This window comes from Ammodytes marinus (genome assembly GCF_949987685.1).
Source record: "Ammodytes marinus genome assembly, chromosome: 12".
In the NCBI taxonomy this organism is placed as follows: domain Eukaryota; kingdom Metazoa; phylum Chordata; class Actinopteri; order Uranoscopiformes; family Ammodytidae; genus Ammodytes; species Ammodytes marinus.
The window spans coordinates 7415652-7436043 of NC_137216.1; the positions used below are offsets into that span (position 1 = coordinate 7415652).

Here is a 20392-nt window from a genome sequence, read left to right on the forward strand (position 1 = left end):
CCTAAATTAAGTTTCTTCAAAAACAAAACAAAAAAAACGGGGATAGGAATGAGGGGGTGGGGCTGCATTGGAGGAAGGCGGGATATTATGATTGTGCTGAAATGCTCAAACTCACATCCATCCGAACTGCTTTAAACACTTAATTTCCTGCATTCTGGTGAATTTTTATGAAGCAATGTGTGCCTTTTCTGCATTCATTTTTGTGTAAAGTAAAAGCGAACATTCACGGTTTCGCTGACACAAATGTTATTGAATAGCCTAGAATGCATGTGTAGTGCTTTCAAATATCTCCTGTAGCCTATTGTTAAAACATTTGGTTAAACTGTAATAAAGGTAATTATTTTATATCATGTCTACTATTGAGGGTTCAGTGTCTGGTGCTATTTTACTAGCAGCTTTAGGCTTTATTCAAAGAAAAACAATTTAGGGAGCAGTTCAACACCAATGCAAACTACTAGGCTAAAATAAAACATCTGTGTTACTTGGTCCCTCCTCTTAGGCTACCTTGATTTGTGTTATGAAAAGTGCTATAAATGTGCAATACATAGGCTACAGTTCATTACACAGAAGAATAAAAGCATTTTTATTGGCGGATGAGCCATTTGTTACTTTGCAAACCTAATTTTCAAACTAAATTACCAAAAAACAATATACAAAACGATCCAAAGATCTTCTGAATTTACTTGAGTGAAATTGAAGGGTTAATATGTTTGATGCACGCGCACTCACCGGCCGGCGGGGACACAATTCTTATCAGCGGTAACTTGGCAGGCTATCAACACACACCTCAGAAGAGAAGGTGCAGGTAAGGCAAGGCAAGGCAAGGCAAGTTTATTTTTAGAGCACATTTCGGACACAAGGCCATTCAAGGTGCTTTACATAAGCAATAACAAAATCAAGTAAGAACAAAATACATCAAGCATAGAGCACACATTCAAAAAAGAATTTAAGCAAGAACAAAATACATCAAGTATAGAGCACACATTCCAAAAAAAAAAAAATAATAAAAAAAAATAATTCAAAATGAGAAATTAAAATTTCAGGTTAAAACGGAAACAGAACGGTCTTCAGACCTGATTTAAAAGAGCCGAGTGTTGAAGCGGACCTCAAGTCCCCTGGTAGGGGGCTCGCCTCCCGCTTCGAATGCACAGTGCACATCAAAGCATAACGTTAATGCACGTTCAGAAAGAGGAAGTCACGGCACTCATGTCTGTTAACTTTTCAAAATAAGAATTTAAAAATAAAAGTCCCGCAAAACAAATGTTATTTTGGGGATTAATTTCTCCGCGTGAGAAATTTGAGGTGTGGCGTGTGAGATTGTGAACGGGTTGATTTGCGTGTGTCTCACGGCCAAAGAGTGAGACTTGGCAGCTATGTGTTACGTTAGTAAACGACAACGCAAACGGTTGCCAACAATGACACAATAAAGTTTAAAATACTAATTTCCATTGTTAAAAACGATCTATTCCCTTCATTTACGTTTTCAGTTTTAGCCACACCCCATTTAGAATGATCAGGTCTCAGAGGGGGCTTAATATCTATCTTGAATACAGACAGAGTTGTTACTCTCTGACATCCTACAGTGTGTGAGGCTGGCAATACAGCAAGTTTTCTTTCACGTTGTAAAGATTGATCTACACCAGGGTTTCTCAACGGGCGCGATACCGCCCCCTGGGGGGCGTTCGTACAACCTAGGGGGGCGCTGGGACCAGGTTGGGACACAACAGCTTTTTTAACTTTCTTAAAAATCTTATAAATCTTTTGACTGCAAAAACAGGTTACCTGAAATAAACAGCCTATTTTAACTTTTCATGTTTCTAACCCCTCGACCTCTTTTTAACTATTCTCTCCAATGTTCTGCGGTCTGCTGACTGTCACAGCCTTAGAAAAGAGAAGGCTCTGCAGACAGCCAATCAGAGGTCTTTGAGTCAGAACAACCAGCCAATCAAAGCCTTAGCGGCAGAGGAATCAGCCAATCACAGACTAGTATAATGACGTTTACTGATATTGCTAATGCTAATGCTATCGCAGCGAGATTCAAACTTAAACTAACTATTGTCTCTGAGGTGGAGAAAACACAGAGTAATCAGCCAAAGCATGGAGTTAACTAACACACAAGCAGAACCATGTTAAAGACACAACCCTCATATGTTGGAGAGGGACGATATACTAAACGCTGTGCACCGCGAGAGGCTAACTGAAGCCCTGTAAAGCAGCCCTCTGACAGCCGCAAAGCACAGCTACGTCATAAGGGCTAGTTCGCGGGATAACAGTTCAACAACCAATGAAAACGTACACAATTCATTGTAACATATTCAACTTTAATAACATAACATAAACAAACATGGCGGATAGCAAGAAAAAGTGCCGGCAGTACAATGCCAATTACATTAGTTATGGATTTATCCCGTCACCGATGAACACCACTTTACCAATGTGCCTGCTCTGCGATCAGGTGTTCTCTAATGAGGCCATGAAACCCTCGCGACTACAGGAACATTTAGTGAAAAAACATCCCGAAAAATCAGCTAAAGATCCATCCTACTTTAAGTCTCTGAGGGATCAACATTCAAGACGGCCCACCATCAACTCTCTGTTCGCCCGGAACGTCAATCAAAGCGAAAGCGGGTTGGTGGCGTCCTACAACATCGCTTTATTAATTGCTAAGTCTGAACAGTTAACGGTTATTCACCTCATAATTAATACAATGTGCATGCTGTTCACGTGATGTGCACCTGTTTTTTTCCATTATAAAATGACATGTTGTTACCGACGTTCAATGTTTCTATTGATTAAAAAGAAAAAATAGACAACCAATGCTGATAGTGTTTTTTCTTTTTATGCAACCAACCACCTGACAGTGGGTTAAATCTGCCTATCATAGAACAGGCTCATATTGGGAATTTTTTTTAATAATTCTTGTAAGAAACCAAAACAGCACAGAAAATATGTTTTATTGTTGATAGAGGATGTAGCCAAAACATACTCTTAATTGTGTGTGTGTGTGTGTTTGTGTTTTTTTTTTTTTTTTGGGGGGGGGGGGGCGCTAGAGTATCTCGGTAAGGTTAGGGGGGCGTTTGCTCAAAAAAGGTTGAGAACCACTGATCTACACCAATGATTCATCACTAAATACTAATGTACACTGCAAGTGCTTTTATAGGATAGCTGTATCACATTGCCTAGATTCCTAGCTAAGGAGCTAGCTAACTAAAGCTAATTTAAGAGTGGGGTTAGCATTGGGCTACCCCTATTATTAAAGAATGCCAAGGAGAGAAAAAAAGCTGAAAGACATTTGCTGTGTCTGAAATCGCGCACTTCTGTACTTACACTTACTTTTTTGAGTGCACTTTGCGCAAAACCGGAGAGTGTGCCAAAATGCAGTGCACTGTAAGTTCCTCTGTCGTGCACTCAAAACGGTCTAAAACTTGAGTGTGGAGCGATGGACACTTTCCACACTCAACGGCCGCCATCTTGCCTACGTAGCGGAGAGGACGGGACATTAAAATCAAAATAGAGGAGCTTGAAGCAACTGTGGAGACGGACGCGCTCTATAAAAGTTAAATTACACATTTGTTTCGTTTTTCCGTACAACTACATTGTTTTAGACTGTATCCGACCGTTTAAAAAAAAATACCACCAAAGAAGAACCTTCAAAATGCAAAGTCATTTCCGGTAGGTGCGCAACGGCAGTTTGGACAGTGCACCGTAGAAATGAGAGCACTGCGTCTATAAGTAAGTGTACTGTAGGGATAATAAAGTGCACTCAATGTAAGTGCACTTACGTGAGTGCGCGATTTCAGACACAGCAAAGGAGTTGAAAAATGCTGCAAGAGGTAGCTCTTCTTTGAAAGGATGGATCCAGAGCTGCAACAGCCAGGGAGGAGATAAGGATAAAGGTATGCCAAGTCATCTCATTGCTAGCTAGTGCATTCCGTTCTTGTATGGACTCAATTCAACACTAGAACCGCCCGTGGCGGTTTTTAATGTGCCCATAGCTATACTTTTTGAAAATATTAAGCCCCCCACTCTTTGACTTTTCCTAAAATTGTGTTGTGATGTGATGCTCTCCCTATGGTTAAATAAAGTCACAATTAATCTGGATTAAAAAAACAGGCATGACACTGAGGGGGGTCAATTCCAATCAAGGCAAGAGGGCTAGTGGTAGTGCAGGCTGACATACTATTTTGTTATACAATTATAATATACAGTACATATAGTTCAATTATATTAAATTATTATAATACAAATATTGTTATTTGCTCCACCTTAGATAAGGAAAGCACCGACAATGAAGACAGAGATATTAGAGAGGCAGAAGATGCAAGGCAGATAGATGATAATGAAGATAAAGATATAACAGAGAGGCATGATGAAGATGATGATGTTAAAGCTGGGGTGGGTGATTTGGGGAGAAAATGGCAGTTGGGATAGAGATTCAAATTCAAATACCTCAACCGCTCCACTTGTTCTCTTTGGTCCCTCCCCTATGGTCCCTCCCTGACACGCTCTACACCAACAAAGTCGTGCCAAAGTGAATGGACAGTCCCAACAGCCAATAAGAACAGAGAATGGGAGCCTCGCTCTGATTGGTCAAAGTGTACAGCTCATGTTAACGTTGACCAATCAGAAATCATATACCCCAGCTTTAAGGACAGAGAGGATGCAGGTGACGCTAGGGAGAGAAATGATGAAGATGATGATGACAGCACAGACAGTGAAGACAGAGATATCAGAGAGCCAGGAGATGCAAGGCAGATAGAGGATTATGAATCTGAAGATATTAGAGAGGGAAATGATGAAGATGATACCAGGGAGAGAGATGATGACGAAGGAAATGATGAAGAAGTTAAGCCAAGCGAGGATGAAAATGATGACAGGGAGAGACATGATTTAATGGACACAGCATCAAATAACATGAATACTGCTTTTCTGTCGTCATTACAATTTACCACTGATCCAGCTCATGTTCAAAAGCACAGCATAGACCACCACTCTGGGAGATTTGTTGAGTTATGTTGCTCTATTGGACCTTGTCAACCAGCTGTACATTACCCAAAGACAGATGGCTGTTCATTCCACAGGGAGTGGTATCAAGATCATCCCTGGCTAGAATATTCTGTGGAAAATGATTCTATGTTTTGTTTTAGTTGCCACCTTTTCTTGAAAGAGGAAAGGTATGAGAATAAAACAAACTGGAGAACTGTAGGAGTTAACAATTGGAAAAAGGAACAGAAAAAGCATGGTAAGGTGGAGCATCTTCAGACAAAGACCATGTTAGAAAAATTATATATCGTGTTCTTTAGCCTTAAGTATGAAGGAAAAAATGCCATGGAGAAAGATTTAAAATATTTATAGTATATTAAAAGTACTCATTAGGCAGCAGAATGGCTGATACAACCATATCATAGACTACTATCTGATTATGAAATGATGTTGCAGCTGTTCTCACATAAACATCTAAATATTCAAGTCAATCAAAATAGTACTAAAGAACAGCACTTGAGCAATTGCACTTAGTTATTAATCAGTTAAATGCCTGTACACAGCTCCTGTCTGTATTTAGTGAGTGATTCAGTTGGCCTGAATGAAGTCAGAATGGCAGGTTCTTACAGTTTGTAACAGACATTTCTAAAGGAACACGCCAAGTAAAAGACATCGAGGCAAATGCCCTCAAAATGAACGTTGACATCACTGATTAGAGTGATGCAGGAAATAGTACAACTGGTAAACTCATCCGTCATAGTTCTGACTGAGTAATCCCTTTAGAATGAAAAGCATGACACAAAAAAGCCTGATGGACGGGTTTGCAAAGCTCAATACACTGCTACAGGTGGCAGTGTTATCAATGCTTCCACAATGTCTGGTGTCACTCTTGCAGGCGACATTGATATGTCAGTGTCTCTGAACAAAAAAAAAACAGTATGTGCGTGGTTTCTATAATAAAATGATCTGTCTTTGCAATTAACATCAAAACAGAGTTCTGTCCGAGATCCTAACACTGCTCTCTCTCCCAGGCAAAGTAGGTGAGACACCAACGCCCTAGTCTCAGGTACAGCGTGTACACACACACACACACACACACACACACACACACACACACACACACACAGTCTAGAATCCTTTTTTATATTCATCACAGGGGGGCTCTGACCCCACGGGTTGCTGTGTAGTGGGTTGCAGTGCAAGTTTGATGTGCAGTGCCCTAAGGGGTTTGGTGTGGCTGCAGAGCAGCATTTACGTGCCGTGCCCTTTTGCTGGGGGTTGTGTGGGTGGCTAATTAATGCCCTTAATCCCCAAGAAGAAGTGTCACTAAAAGAGGGTCTAACCGAAAGATTCATTCGCCTGTGTTCCCGTCCCGTTGTCTCCTAACTAATGTTGTTAAATAAAGGTAATTGATTGTGATTATGCAGTGGCCTTCCATGTTTTGTTTCCTTACACAATTGTTAAGGTGCTATCTCCTCTAACCCAGAGGCAAGGTTTATTGCAATATGTTAGTCACCTGACTATTTGCAAAATTAATCTGATAATAAAAATGGTTTAAATACAAAAAGCTGGCCTTGGTGATGAGCATTGTTAATAGCTAATACAGTATAAAACTATGTTTTCTCTGAATGCCGGAAAATACATGAAATATAAAACAGTTGTATTGGGGGAAGCCATCCAGTATTCCACAATAAGTGGAGTGACAAGTAACTGTGGAGATTTATTCGGGGATTACATTACAGCAGACATGTTGGGTACTTGGTATTACTTGTCATTACTTCACTATTGGTGTTACTTACTTTTTACTCTAATTTCAGAAAGAAATGTTTGTACTTTTTGTTCAGCTGTAGAAAACTAGTTACTTTACAGACTTAACTGCTTCCTCTTCCTCTCAAAGACACATTTCTCTAAACTTCTTTAAACTGTTTGGGGCTCAACGTGGTCAAAATAAAGATGCAACAGGTGACTTCCAATGTCCGGATCCTATATGCTTCACAGATGAATTAAGGTAGGCCTACATTAGTCAGGACATAGTCGCGTGTGCCACGTTTTATAACAGGACTACACCCTTTATTACCTTCTGCTGTATGTTTACAGTGTGGGATTAAGGAAATGCTGTACATTATATCGCCTCTCAATTTTGCGGGAACTCCTCAGAGCGAATAGACGCAGTAAGCAGCGTGCACTTTGTTTCTGTCTACTAACAGTTTAACATTGTCTTCCTGAGATCCACTTCGGTGCAGTTTTTGTTCCGCTACGGTGATACTTCACAACAAATAAAGGTAAGTAACTTGAGCTACTAATAGGCCTACCACAAAGAGACGCTACAGTTGAATGCGGGATCTATTGTTTGCCTGGTGAAGTGCGCATTTGCAGTTTTATTCTCAATTATTCTCTTTATTAAACATTTCACTAATTTGAATCATTTTCATATTCAACCTATTGATTTAAAAAAAGGTCTTAAATACGTTGGTTTCTGGTGGAAGTATTGCATATTTCCGCAGACTTCTGAAATTTTCCCTTTTCACTTTCACTTTCTATTCTGGAATGATTTTAGATGCTTTAATTTGGGCTATTTCGTATATTTCATTCAAGAGGGAAGCAACACATCCACATGAAGCCTGTCCTGGCTCTGTTAAGGACATTGTGCAATATTTTCTGTGTCATTACAGGCGATGGAAACGGTCAAATCCGTGGTTGATGGCGCTCGGGCAGTGGTTGACGGGGTAAAAGCAGTGGCGGACAAAGTTTGTGAGTGCTTTAATATATGAATTACATCCCAAGAGGTAGGCTATATGAGCGCAAACGGTCCGTCTATCAACCGTGTATTCCATTCAATCATCCAGACGAAAAATGTAGGAGTCAATATTATTATTTCATTATTTTATTTGCATGCACCAACAATTAATAGACTTGGCGTTTGTTGTTTTCCTATTTTCAGCTCAAACAAATAAAGTAGGCCTAAGAAAACTAAAACCTGCTCGTTTTTCGGTATTTTTCAGTTTTTGACCAGAAGTAAAATTGATGAGTCGAAATAAAAGCGAAATGAGTGAGAACTTTACTGACAGGAAAGTGAGGTCAGGCATTCATTTTGTTTCATGTGTGTAGGCCTACTCATGGGCCCGAGTATTTTCAGTAACTTTGCAAGTGTTTCTTGCACTTTTTCAACATTTGAAATGGTTTAAAAACAAATGTCCTCATTCAACTTTGAAAACGTTGGAGTCTGTGGTGATAAGAATCTCCATATTATTTACATAATACTTATAGTAGCCAAACACATATTTGTTAGTCAAAATCGTTTCTAATGACCTCAGGTCAATGAGGCACAAAGGCCATACATATCAAACAGAAGTTCAACACATCTATGATCAAAATAATGAAGGTTAAATATTAAGAATATAAAAGTATTCACAAAATGTAGGCCTACTTAACCTATCAAAATCAAAAGTAGTCATTAGGCAGCAGAATGGCCCCTGTCATCGTGACGCAACCATATCATAGACTACTATCTGAGCATTACAATATGTGCAGCTTTTCTCACATAAACAGTAGATGTTAAAAGTCCATCAACATTCTACTTACAAACATCAACTGAGTAAATGCACTAAGTTACTTTTATCATTACATTATTTACAGTGCAACCTGGAGCACCAGTGGTAGTGGATGATAGCAGTGCTGCTTTCACCACAGAAATAAAGGATGTCAAGGGAAAAAACCTCAAACTGAACATTACCGCTGGTAAGGTGGATCCAGGATCTGATAAGTCTGGTAAGCTGTCATATTTCTTGAAAGTTTAATGATGAATGGATGTAACAGTACCTGGCTAAGATGTTCTGATTGGATTGCATATATTTTCTTTTAATATAATGTAACTATCAAAAAAAGTTTTCCATTATTTTGCTCTAAGCATTTCTGAATACATTTTTGTATTATTTTTGTTTACTTTTTCAGGTGAGCCTGGACCGGTTCCTCAAGGGTTGTCTGCAACACGTGGCAGTGCACTCTGTGCTGGCAAAATAATTGGTATCGATGCACAGGATGGCATTGACATAACAGTGTCTGCTGCTAACCAAAAATAACAAGTATGTGCACGGTTCTACATTATACAATTATGTGTCTGGGCATCTTAACAACAAAACAAAGCCCTTTCTGAGAATCCCAACACTGCTCTCTCTCCAGTGTACAGTAGTGATGTCAATTTTCCTAGTAAACATTTAACACATTCATCTTATTTTCCAGACTGTTGAACATATCTTTTAACAGTTCATAACTTTAGTTGTCTGATCCTTGGCCTCTCCTTCTGACGTGCCCTTGAACAAACAATACTCACACACAAATAACCAGCTAGATCTGGTTCAAGGCTACTGAGTAGGCTTCAATTAAAACAACTTTGGAGAAGGTTGTCCCACAGTAACAAAAAAAAAGTTAAATTGTTCCCAAAAATCAATAGACCCAAATCATGGAAAAAACAAATTCCTGATTGAACACAACTTGGTGTCTTTCACAGGGCCTTGCTGTGAAGATGATCGCTGGCCTGAACACATGGACTTCCTGAGGGCGGATCACTCCTACTCAGTACAATATGTTACTCACCTGGCCGATCAAGCACTCAGTAAAGGTTAAGCAGCTTGCTCTCACTTACTGTATTTTTCTATCCACATATATACATGTCCCAAACATATGACAAAGTTAATCTGCTATAAGAAAAAGTGTATGCAATGTACAATATATGCCATATATTCATTGAAAATGAAGCACAATACTTAATTTTGTCTTTATACTCTATTTTGTAACCAATTATTTTCCAAAATAAAATACTAAATTGTTGGCATTTCTCTCTGGTTATTACTAACAATGGGAAAGGCTAGTGTTGTCTCATGGAGCAGGCTGCTGCACATAATCTACCAAGCCACTAGAGGTCACAATTGTAGACGTTTTGTTTTGAACACGGGAAAAGGACTCTTGGCAATTTCTCTCGTGAAGGTTATAACATAGTACTGAAAAGGGTTGCGTTATCTGACAACTTTTATTTGACAGTAACACATTTTATTGTTTCACTTTTCTGCTTGAGCAGCTCAGTACATAAGCAACTGAAAGTCTCATCTATATCACAATAGTTACAGTGTGCCGCTTTTTTTCTACATTTCACTCATTCAAGTCGTTTTCATATTTGATCTATTGATTAAAAAAAGTCTTACATACGTTTGTTTCTGCTGGCAGACTTGCATCTATCCCCAGACTTTTGCATGTTTCCCCTTTCACTTACACTTTCTATTCTGGAATGATTTTAGATAATTTTATTTGGGGCTTTCCACACAATACAGCAGGTGTTGGTGTTACTGTTATGCCTATATGCAGTTGACTACACTCCCTTGAGAAACAAAGTCATATACCATAGTGCCAAGATGTAAATTCAACATTTAGCAGGTAGTTGTTTGTTTACGCAAACCTGGCCAATAAAGCTGATTGTGATTCTGAGTTGAGGAGTTTGCAGCTGTGATGAAGTGCTGTCAATTTGCTTATCAAAAATTTAACAAGAGGTCACACTCAATAAGTGTTGTTTAGATTGAGTTGTTCAATCCTTGGCTTCGCTGACATGTGCTTGAGCAAACAATTATCCCAGTTGCGGAACCAGATAGATCTGGTTGAAGACTGCTGAGCAACATCAATTAAAACATATTTGGAGAAGTTCATGCTGCGTTTCATTACTTATGAGCAAAGCTGCTACTAATCCAACACATATCTGGAAAGTCAGATACAGAACAAACATACAGAGCTGAAGCCTGTGTCATTTTCCTTGACAAGAAAATAAACCTTTCAAATGATATTAAGCTGTAATAAATGATACAGTTATCTGCCATTCTTTTTTTCTTTTTCTTTTTTTAAGATATTTTTATTTTTTGATAGTGCAGAGAGACAGAGGTGAACTGGGGCAGAGAGGGGAGTGCCATGCAGAGAACGACCACAGGCGGGAATCGAACCCGGGTCTGCTGCTGGGCCCGGCCCGGGGGGGACGCCCTACCAACTGAGCTAAGGGCGCCCAGTTCTACCCATAAGTGAAGCGTAATGTCACACACACTGTAATTTTTTTGCAGACCAAGGCCTGGTACATAGGTGGAATAAGATGGTCAGAATATATTAGCATGCCCTATTTTCATCTCCTTTTCTCTTGTATTCTCACAACATAAAGGACATTTTTCACATGCCACTGCACTGCCAAGCTTTGGAAACATGAAACCCCCCCTCACAGCCAGACAGTGAATGCAACCTGGCCAGGCTGGCCGTGAAAAAGGGGGTTTCTGTTACACATGGCAACAGGCCAGCTCAACAGTATTTGTTTTAATAGCCGGCTATTAGCAGGCATGTTTCTCTTGCTTATTTACAATTGTCCAATCATGTCAAAAATGCTCCTGATTGGGAAAGATAAGGGTTGGATTCTTTTGTTTTCTTCATTCAGACTGTAGAGTATCAAGACTGAAGCTGAAATCCATACCACTTATCATGTAATTGATTAAGCTCCCATTTTAACCACCATTGTAACAAGAAATACACTGATTGAAATAGTTATATCTCCCCACATGCATTAATGCTAAAGGTTGTGGGGCTGCTACAGGGAGAGATATTCCACAATATCAACTGATGAGATGAAGATGTATTTAGTTATTTATTGATTTTAGAATCCGAATCAGAAATAATGTATTGATTCCCGGGGGGAATAACTTTATCAATATAATAGTATACAAATAATTAATCATTAAAAATATATTAAATAATTTTGCTAATTTTGTTATTTGTCTAGATGGATGAAAACTGACGCCAAGGTACATCCTGGTTGATGTAGTTACAGGTGAAGGAGTTCAGAATAATCTGACAGAAACATACAGCACTGATTATAGAATTATTAGTCAGCTAGGAATCTCTAAGTAAGAAACTTGCAAAAAGAATGGAAGGCTGTGTAGTTGGCTGGGTTTGGACATTGTAAATTGGATTGACACGTTTTCTATGTCACATTATTGCACTGAGTTATGTTTTATTGAATTACACTGAAGCCCATGGCCTTTGCACGTACGCACACACACACACACACACACACACACACACACACACACACACACACACACACACACAAAGCACTCCAGTCCCAAAATGGGTAAATGGCGTAAATGATGAAAAGGGGTTAGTCATGGATACTGTGAGAGATTGTTGGATCTTAAGTGTCATTTCACTTCCTTCATTTACATTTTTGTCACACATACATTGTGTACATATGTAAACTGCCAGGCATACAGTAGGTGCTCCAAACATCTGTGGAGTGCACGTCGGTTTGCAGCTGTAGCAGGACAAAGGGAGTTTTAAATTGTTGCAATGTTCTTCTTCAATAAACAACTAATCAGATCTTACTAGCATGTGGCTGTGTTTATTTGTTCTTTGTAGTTGCAGAGGTGCTCCAAACACAATTCACTTTTTTTTATTGTGTGATTTATTGCAAAATGTTCTTTATTTGTATATACAGTAACTGAATCAAAGGCCAATGTTTTAGCTTATTCCTTCCTGAGGAACAAGTGATGGGTTAGAAACATTGTTATAGCCAATAGTACAATATGTCAAGACATGCTATGGACACCTTATAGCTATATATATTAAATGCATAATTAATTTATAAGGATTTCATATGTATCAGCAGTGTCCCTATCCGTCACCATCTTGTTTTTCGAAAGAAGATAAAACTGTTTTCTGTTTTTCGGTATATTCTATTCTAAGTAAAACAAACACACACAATAAACATTGCATGCAGTAAATTAAACTAATTTGGGACATGGAGGCCTATGTTTGGACGTGTAGGTGACTACAGTTGGCTTGGCTCAACATGTGATAAGGGTTGGGGGTTGAGTCGCTGGAATTTGGGGTCACTCTCTCCGAGATGGCCTGTTGGCCTACAGTGTATGTACAGGAAATCTGAAACCTCTCGTGGTCTTACACAAATATAGGGAGCAACCTGATAAACCCACAGGAACAGATAGAGAAAAACCTAGTTGAAAGTTAAAAGCAAAACCTTGTCCAACCCCTCACATGTCCCCCTGCACACAATGTACAGTATGTTTTCTTTACTGCGAGAGGACACTGGTCATCACAGTTCACAGTAAATAAGGGTCTCTTGCTGTCTCCACAGTGCAAAATAAGCTTCACACAACAGAAAAATATGCAAATACATATCATGAGTTGCTAAATGTCCAAGGCCCTCAAAGTAGTTGTTTTCATTCTTAATTCATAGTATACAGATTAAAACATGACTAGAAGTCAACATATCAGTGATTCTTGAGAAGTGGGACAAAACAGGGTGCAATGTTGAAAAAATACAAACCCTATGTTTAGGCAAATTAAATTACATGTATGTTTCCAACATATACTTAGCTACTGAGCTAAGCTTTGATACAACCTCCCAGCTTTTATCCTTTTTATCAAAGTGGGCTTTTTAGCTTGCCATTCCTTATTTTGTGTCAACACCGTCAGACACCAAAAACACAAATTAATTTTCCCTCAATTTATGCTGAATCCCATGAGAAGAATTGTGATCACAAGTATTCACCAAGACTGACAGAGGCCACAGAAAATATTTTCTAAATGTATACGACTATAGATATTTTATATCGATTTTCCTCTATTTTCTTCAGTTAAGCTGTGTAATAGAATGTTTACTTTAAAATGAACAGCAATCAAGATGTGTTTCAAATTTCAAAACACATTCTCATGTTGGTGACTGGTTAGATTTTCACATATGACCAACCATTCCTCAACAACCATGAAATATCATTATGTATTGTTATCATATAATCTGACGGAGTTGACACATATCTGACGGAGTTGACAAGTATATCTGACGGAGTTGACAAGTATATCTTATGAATTTGACATATCGGACGGTGGTGACAAAAACCCAGATAACCATCAAATACGTAGAATAATCAATAACAGTAATTTTATAACAGCATATTATTGGTTGAGCCTTAATTCAAGATTCACATTACAGTCTTTCAATCAGACTTGCTCTAAAAGACCAAATTGCCACATTTTGTATATCATTCTGTACTTTTTTAAGAATCATCAATGACAAAAGAAGATTGTGAGAGTTTCCATAAATACAGTATTGAAAAACTAAACCCTATTTCTGTATTTAATATAATTATAATAACTTGAAAACCACCCAAATATGATGCGTTCACATCGAATGTCAACTCCGTCATTGGCCTGTCACCACCGTCAGACAGAAAATCTGACGGAGTTGACATCTGACGGTGTTGACATATTTAACATTTCTTAAACAAAACAAATAGAATTAATCTAGTTAGCCATTTGTTTTTTCTGTTGATGATTGGTGCTAGTATGAACTACTTCAGGAATATAACATTATCGAAACATTTCAAATAACTTCTTCAGAAATTGTAAGTCGGTGTTGATATATCATGGTTGTGACGCATGACTTTCAAGATTTGGAATGTAAAATATTCTAAAACTACAACACTTTAATGTACTCTGCAGAGGTAGAATGTGACAAGAGGTCCTTCATAGTGACAGCTGCCCCTTATTTTGGCAGATTTTGGTGACAAAAAGTGTCGCACCACTTTGAAACCATATAAAACATGAATGTGTTGAAGAAAAACAGTTTTTATCTATATGAGGGATTATTTAGTGTTGCTTATGATGAATAAAACACTTTTTAATCATTAAAGTGCATTTTTAATAGGTTTTATTGCATATGAAAGATTGAAACCCTCTCTGTGGACACACTGTTTTGGACGTTGTGAGAAGATAACAAGTGTCATATATTTGACATAATAATGATAAAATTAAATGTAAGGGGATAATTGTGCTCCAGACATCATCATCATCTTCAACCGCTTATCCGAAATCGGGTCGCGGGGGCAGCAGCTTGAGCAGGGAGCCCCAAACTTCTCTTTCCCGGGCCACATCAACCAGCTCTGACTGGGGGATCCCGAGGCGTTCAAAGGCCAGCGTGGAGACATAATCTCTCCACCTAGTCCTGGGTCTTCCCCGAGGCCTCCTTCCAGCTGGACGCTCCTGGAACACCTCCCTAGGGAGGCGCCCTGGGGGCATCCTTACCAGATGCCCGAACCACCTCAACTGGCTCCTTTCAATGCAAAGGAGTAGCGGCTCTACCCCGAGTTCCTCACGAATGACTGAGCTTCTCACCCTATCTCTAAGGGAGACGCCAGCCACCCTCCTGAGAAAGCCCATTTTGGCCGCTTGTACCCGCGATCTCGTTCTTTCGGTCATTACCCAGCCTTCATGACCATAGGTGAGGGTAGGAACAAAGATCGACCGGTAGATCGAAAGCTTTGCCTTACGACTCAGCTCTCTTTTCGTCACAACAGTGCGGTAAAGTGAGTGCAAAACCGCCCCTGCTGCTCCGATTCTGCTCCGATTCTCCGGCCAATCTCACGCTCCATTGTTCCCTCACTCGCAAACAGGAACCCGAGGTACTTGAACTCCTTCACTTGGGGCTCCAGACATTCTATTCTTAATCCCTAATAATTTCTACAGGTTGTCAGGTTTCATAACAGGACTACACCCTTATCTACACTGCTGTATGTGTACAGTGTGGTGGGAGGGATTAAGGAAATTAAATGCTGTAGATAGATGATATCTACTGGCATTTTGGCGGAAACTCTGCAGAGCGAATAGACGCAGTAAGCAGCACGCACTTTGTTTCTGTCTACTAACAGTTGGACATTTTCCTCTTGAGATCCACTCTGGTGCAGTTTTTGTTCCACTAAGGTGAAACAATTCACAACAACTAAAGGTAGGTTACGTGTGCTTTTATAGCAGTTAGAGACACTCCAGTTGAATGCCGGGTCTGTAACCTTACTAGTTTGCCCGGGTTAAGTACGCATTTGTTATTTAATTCTGTAGCCTATTCTTCCCTTTTATTCTACGCTATTCTCTTTTTTACTAATCGAGTCATTTTCATATTCAAACTATTGATAGAAAAAAGTTTGCATTTTTTCACTTTCACTTTCTATTCTGGAATGATTTTAGATGATTTTATTTGGGCTATTATTTTTATTTTATTCAAGAGGGAAGCAACACATCCACATGAAACCTCCTGTGGATCTGTTGGACATTGTGCAAATTATCTTTGTCATTTCAGGCGATGGACAAGGTTAAATCATTGGGGAAAGCAGTGGTGGACAGAGTTTGTAAGTGTGGCATCCGATCTGACCATTTGATTAATCATCCAAAGTAAAAAAAAATAAGAAATTAATCAATATTGATATGTAAGTTTAGTTTGCTGTTGTTAAATCTGATGGTCATTAAGTTCCATGCCTTTACTCACACATGGCATCTGAACACACAACGTTAATTTGGGTCATTTCCATTCATCTGAACGTGTTATATTAACTTGTGTAGGCTACTCTTGGTAAAAACTGCCCGCCCCTATCTCTCTACTATGCTTTTTTCTCCCCTGAAAAACAATTCAGGTCAATGAGGCATTGAGGCCATGCATACTGTAAAAAGTTCAAAACTTTTAATGACCATAATAACTTAAAGGTTAAATAACCCTATCAACATTAAAAGTACTCATTAGGCAGCAGAATGGCTGATGCAACCATATCATAGACCACTATCTGATTATGAAATGATGTTGCAGCTGTTCTCACATAAACATCTAAATATTCAAGTCAATCAAAATAGTACTAAAGAACAGCACTTGAGCAATTGCACTTAGTTATTCATCAGTTAAATGCCTGTACACAGCTCCTGTCTGTACTGAGTGAGTGATTCAGTTGGCCTGAATGAAGTCAGAATGGCCGGTTCTTACAGATTGTAACATACATTTCTAAAGGAACATGCCACACAATTAATGATGCTTATCACCATTATTTACAGTGAATCCTGGACCAACAGTGGCAGCAGATGACGGCAGTGTTGTTAACGCTAACGATGTAAAAGATAGTACGGTACATGGAGACCTCAAAATGAACGTTGACAACACTTTTGGAAGTGATGCAGGAAAGGATACCACTGGTAAGCTCATCCATCATAGTGTAGAATGAAAAGCATGACACAAACAAGTTGTCAAATGAATAGCTGTGTTTCAGTTCTCCTTCCAATAATAAAACCAGTTGTACGGCAATGTTTGCTCTATGAATTTCTGAATACATGTTTTTATTTTTAGACACGGTTGATGGACGCCGTGTTCACAGAACTCAGATCACTGCTTCAAGTGGAGGTGTTGTCAGTGCTAACAAACTCTCTGGTGTCAAAGTTGGCGGCAACCTTGATTTGTCAGTGTCAAACAAAAAATAAACAGTACGCGCAGGTTTCTATAATAAAATGATATGTCTTTGCATTGCATTTAAGAAACAAAACAAAGTTCTGTCCGAGATCCTAACACTGCTCTCTCTCCCAGGCAAAGTAGGCGAGACACCAACGCCCTAGTCTCAGGTACACACACACACACACACACACACACACACACACACACACACACACACACACACACACACACACACACACACACACACACACACACACACACACACAGAGTCTAGAATCCTTTTTTATATTCATCTGCAGTTCAAAGGTGTAGAGTCAGCAATTGTAGAGAACGCTTGTTGACACATTGTAATGGCTCTTATGCCACCGCTTGTGTGGGGCTTTCCACACAATACAGCAGGTGTTTGTGTAACTGTAATACCAATATGCAGTTGACTACACTCCCTTGAAAAACAAAATCATATGACATTGTGCCAAGATGTTAATTCAACCTTTTGCTGGTAGCTAACAAGTTTGCAACTGTGATGAACTGCTGTCAATTCTCTCATCAAACATTTAACAGGACGTAAACTCAGTAAGTGTAGTTTAGATTGAGTTGTTGAGAGAGAGAGAGAGAGAGAGAGAGAGAGAGAGAGAGAGAGAGAGAGAGAGAGAGAGAGAGAGAGAGGGAGAGAGGGAGTACATACTGGATGGGACAAAGAAACACATTCACAGTCAGACACTGAAAAAAGCTCCATCACAAAATTGTGTTCTAAAACTTTGTCCCTCAGTAACAGAAAAGTAATCATAGCAAAAACCTAAATCCTGATTAAACAATACCTGCTGTCTTTTACAGGGCCGTGAGGATGATCCCCGAGCGGAGTGGAACTCATGGACTGCCTGAGGGCCGTAAAATATGTTACTCACCTGACTTATCGCAAAGTTAATCTGATAATAAAAATGGTTTGAATACAAAAAGCTGGCCTTGGTGATGAGCATTGTTAATAGCTAATACAGTATAAAACTATGTGTTCTCTGATTGCAGTGAAATACATGACATTTAAAACATTTGTATTTGGGGGAAGCCATCCAGTATTCCACAATAAGAGTGACAAGTAACTGTGGAGATTCAACCTACTTGTTAATTACATTAGAGCAGACATGTTGGGGTACTTGGTATTACTTGTCATTACTTCACTATTGGTGTTACTTACATTTTACTCTAATTTCAGAAAGAAATGTTTGTACTTTTTGTTCAGCTGTAGAAAACTAGTTACTTTACAGACTTAACTGCTTCCTCTTCCTCTCAAAGACACATTTCTCTAAACTTCTTTAAACTGTTTGGGGCTCAACGTGGTCAAAATAAAAATGCAACAGGTGTTGGAACTCCACTGTCCAGATCCTACATGCTTCACAGATGCATTAAGGAATATGAGATAGTCAGGACACCATCGCTGCAGTGTGCCATGTTTGATAACAGGACTACACCCTTATCTACACTCTGCTTTACATGTACAGTGTGTTAGGTGGGAGGGGATTAAGGAAATCAAATGCTGTAGATTTGCACGCGCTTTGTTTCTGTCTACTAACAGTTTAACATTTTCATCTTGAGAGCCACTTTCGGTGCACTAAGAGACGCTCCAGTTGAATGCGGGATCTATTGTTTGCCTGGTGAAGTGCGCATTTGCTGTTTTATTCTCAATTATTCTGTTTTATTCAACATTTCACTCATTTGAGTAATTTTCATATTTTAACTATTGATTAAAAAAAGTCTTAAATAAGATTGTTTCTGTTAGAAGTATTGCATATTTCCGCAGACTTTTGCAATTTTCCCTTTTCACTTTCTATTCTGTCCTGGCTCTGTTATGGACATTGTGCAATATTTTCTGTTTCATTACGGCGATGTAAACGGTCAAATCAGTGGTTGATGGCGCTTGGGCAGTGGTTGACGGGGTAAAAGCAGTGGCGGACAAAGTTTGTGAGTGCTTTCCATTGAAAATGCGGCTATTTTAATATATGAATTACATCCCAAGAGGTAGGCTATATGAGCGCAAACGGTCCGTCTATCAACCGTGTATTCCATTCAATCATCTAGACGAAAAATGTAGAAAGGAGTCAATATTATTATTCATTATTTTATTTGCATGCACCAACAATTAAAAGACTTGGCGTTTGTTGTTTTCCTTTTTTCAGCTCGAACAAATGAATAAAGTAGGCCTAGGAAAACTGAAAACCTGCTAGTTTTTCGGTATTTTTCAGTTTTTGACCAGAAGTAAAATTGATGAGTCGAAATAAAAGCGAAATGTGTGAGAACTTTACTGACAGGAAAGTGAGGTCAGGCATTCATTTTGTTTCATGTGTGTAGGCCCACTCATGGACCCGAGTATTTTCAGTAAGTTTGCAAGTGTTTCTTAGGAGCTCCGACGAGTGGAACGCCGCTCGTTACGGATGGCTTCCTCTGCTTCGGATAGCTGTAGCCGAGACAATCCATAGTTTTGTCCATCTGCCATGGATCTTGGTCGTAAATGGGCTGGATGGACACGACAACAGCAGGGTAAGTAGAGCATGTGACCTGACAGCCATGTCGTTCGTGTAAGCAGTTGCAAGAGCTTGCAGAGGAAGCATCACCAGTAGGCAGGCTAGAGCAGCTTAAATAAGGCGCCAATTCAGTGGATGGCCAATGGGGTGCTACAAGCGGAAGCTGGCTGTCAGCTGACGTGCAGCGCTGACAGCCGGCTTGATGTCCGTACCCTGCCTGAACTAACGCTACGCTCCATTTGCGGAACCAGGTAGATCTGGTTGAAGACTGCTGAGCAGCATCAATTAAAACATATTTGGAGAAGTTCAATGCTGCGTTTCACTACTTTTGAGCAAAGCTGCTACTAATCCAACACATATCTGGAAAGTCAGATACAGAACAAACATACAGAGCTGAAGCCTATGTCATTTTCCTTGACAGACAATAAACCTTTTCAAATGACATAAGCTGTAATAAATGATACAGTTATCTGCCATTCTACCCATAAATGAAGCGTAATGTCACACACTGTAATTTTCTAAAAGACCAAGGCCTGGTAGATAGGTGGACTAAAATGGTCAGAATATATTAGCATGCCCCATTTTCTTCTCCTTT

The 20392-nt window shown here is 39.3% G+C and overlaps 2 long non-coding RNA genes across 3 annotated transcripts; both read left to right on the plus strand.

The window, feature by feature from the left end:
- Positions 1 to 6875: 6875 nt before the first annotated feature.
- On the plus strand, positions 6876 to 9805 carry LOC307258291. Of its 2 annotated transcripts, XR_013845121.1 has the most exons (6): positions 6876 to 6991; positions 7191 to 7265; positions 7656 to 7734; positions 8620 to 8751; positions 8935 to 9065; positions 9491 to 9805. It is a non-coding gene; the product is annotated as an uncharacterized lncRNA (long non-coding RNA). The 2 variants fall into 2 exon arrangements; XR_013845122.1 differs by lacking the exon at positions 6876 to 6991 and having other exon boundaries at positions 7079 to 7265.
- Positions 9806 to 15661: 5856 nt separating this feature from the next.
- Positions 15662 to 18412, plus strand: LOC307259044. The gene is made up of 6 exons (XR_013845147.1): positions 15662 to 15802; positions 16151 to 16199; positions 16891 to 17028; positions 17180 to 17313; positions 17414 to 17448; positions 18116 to 18412. It is a non-coding gene; the product is annotated as an uncharacterized lncRNA (long non-coding RNA).
- The last annotated feature ends 1980 nt before the right edge of the window (positions 18413 to 20392 follow it).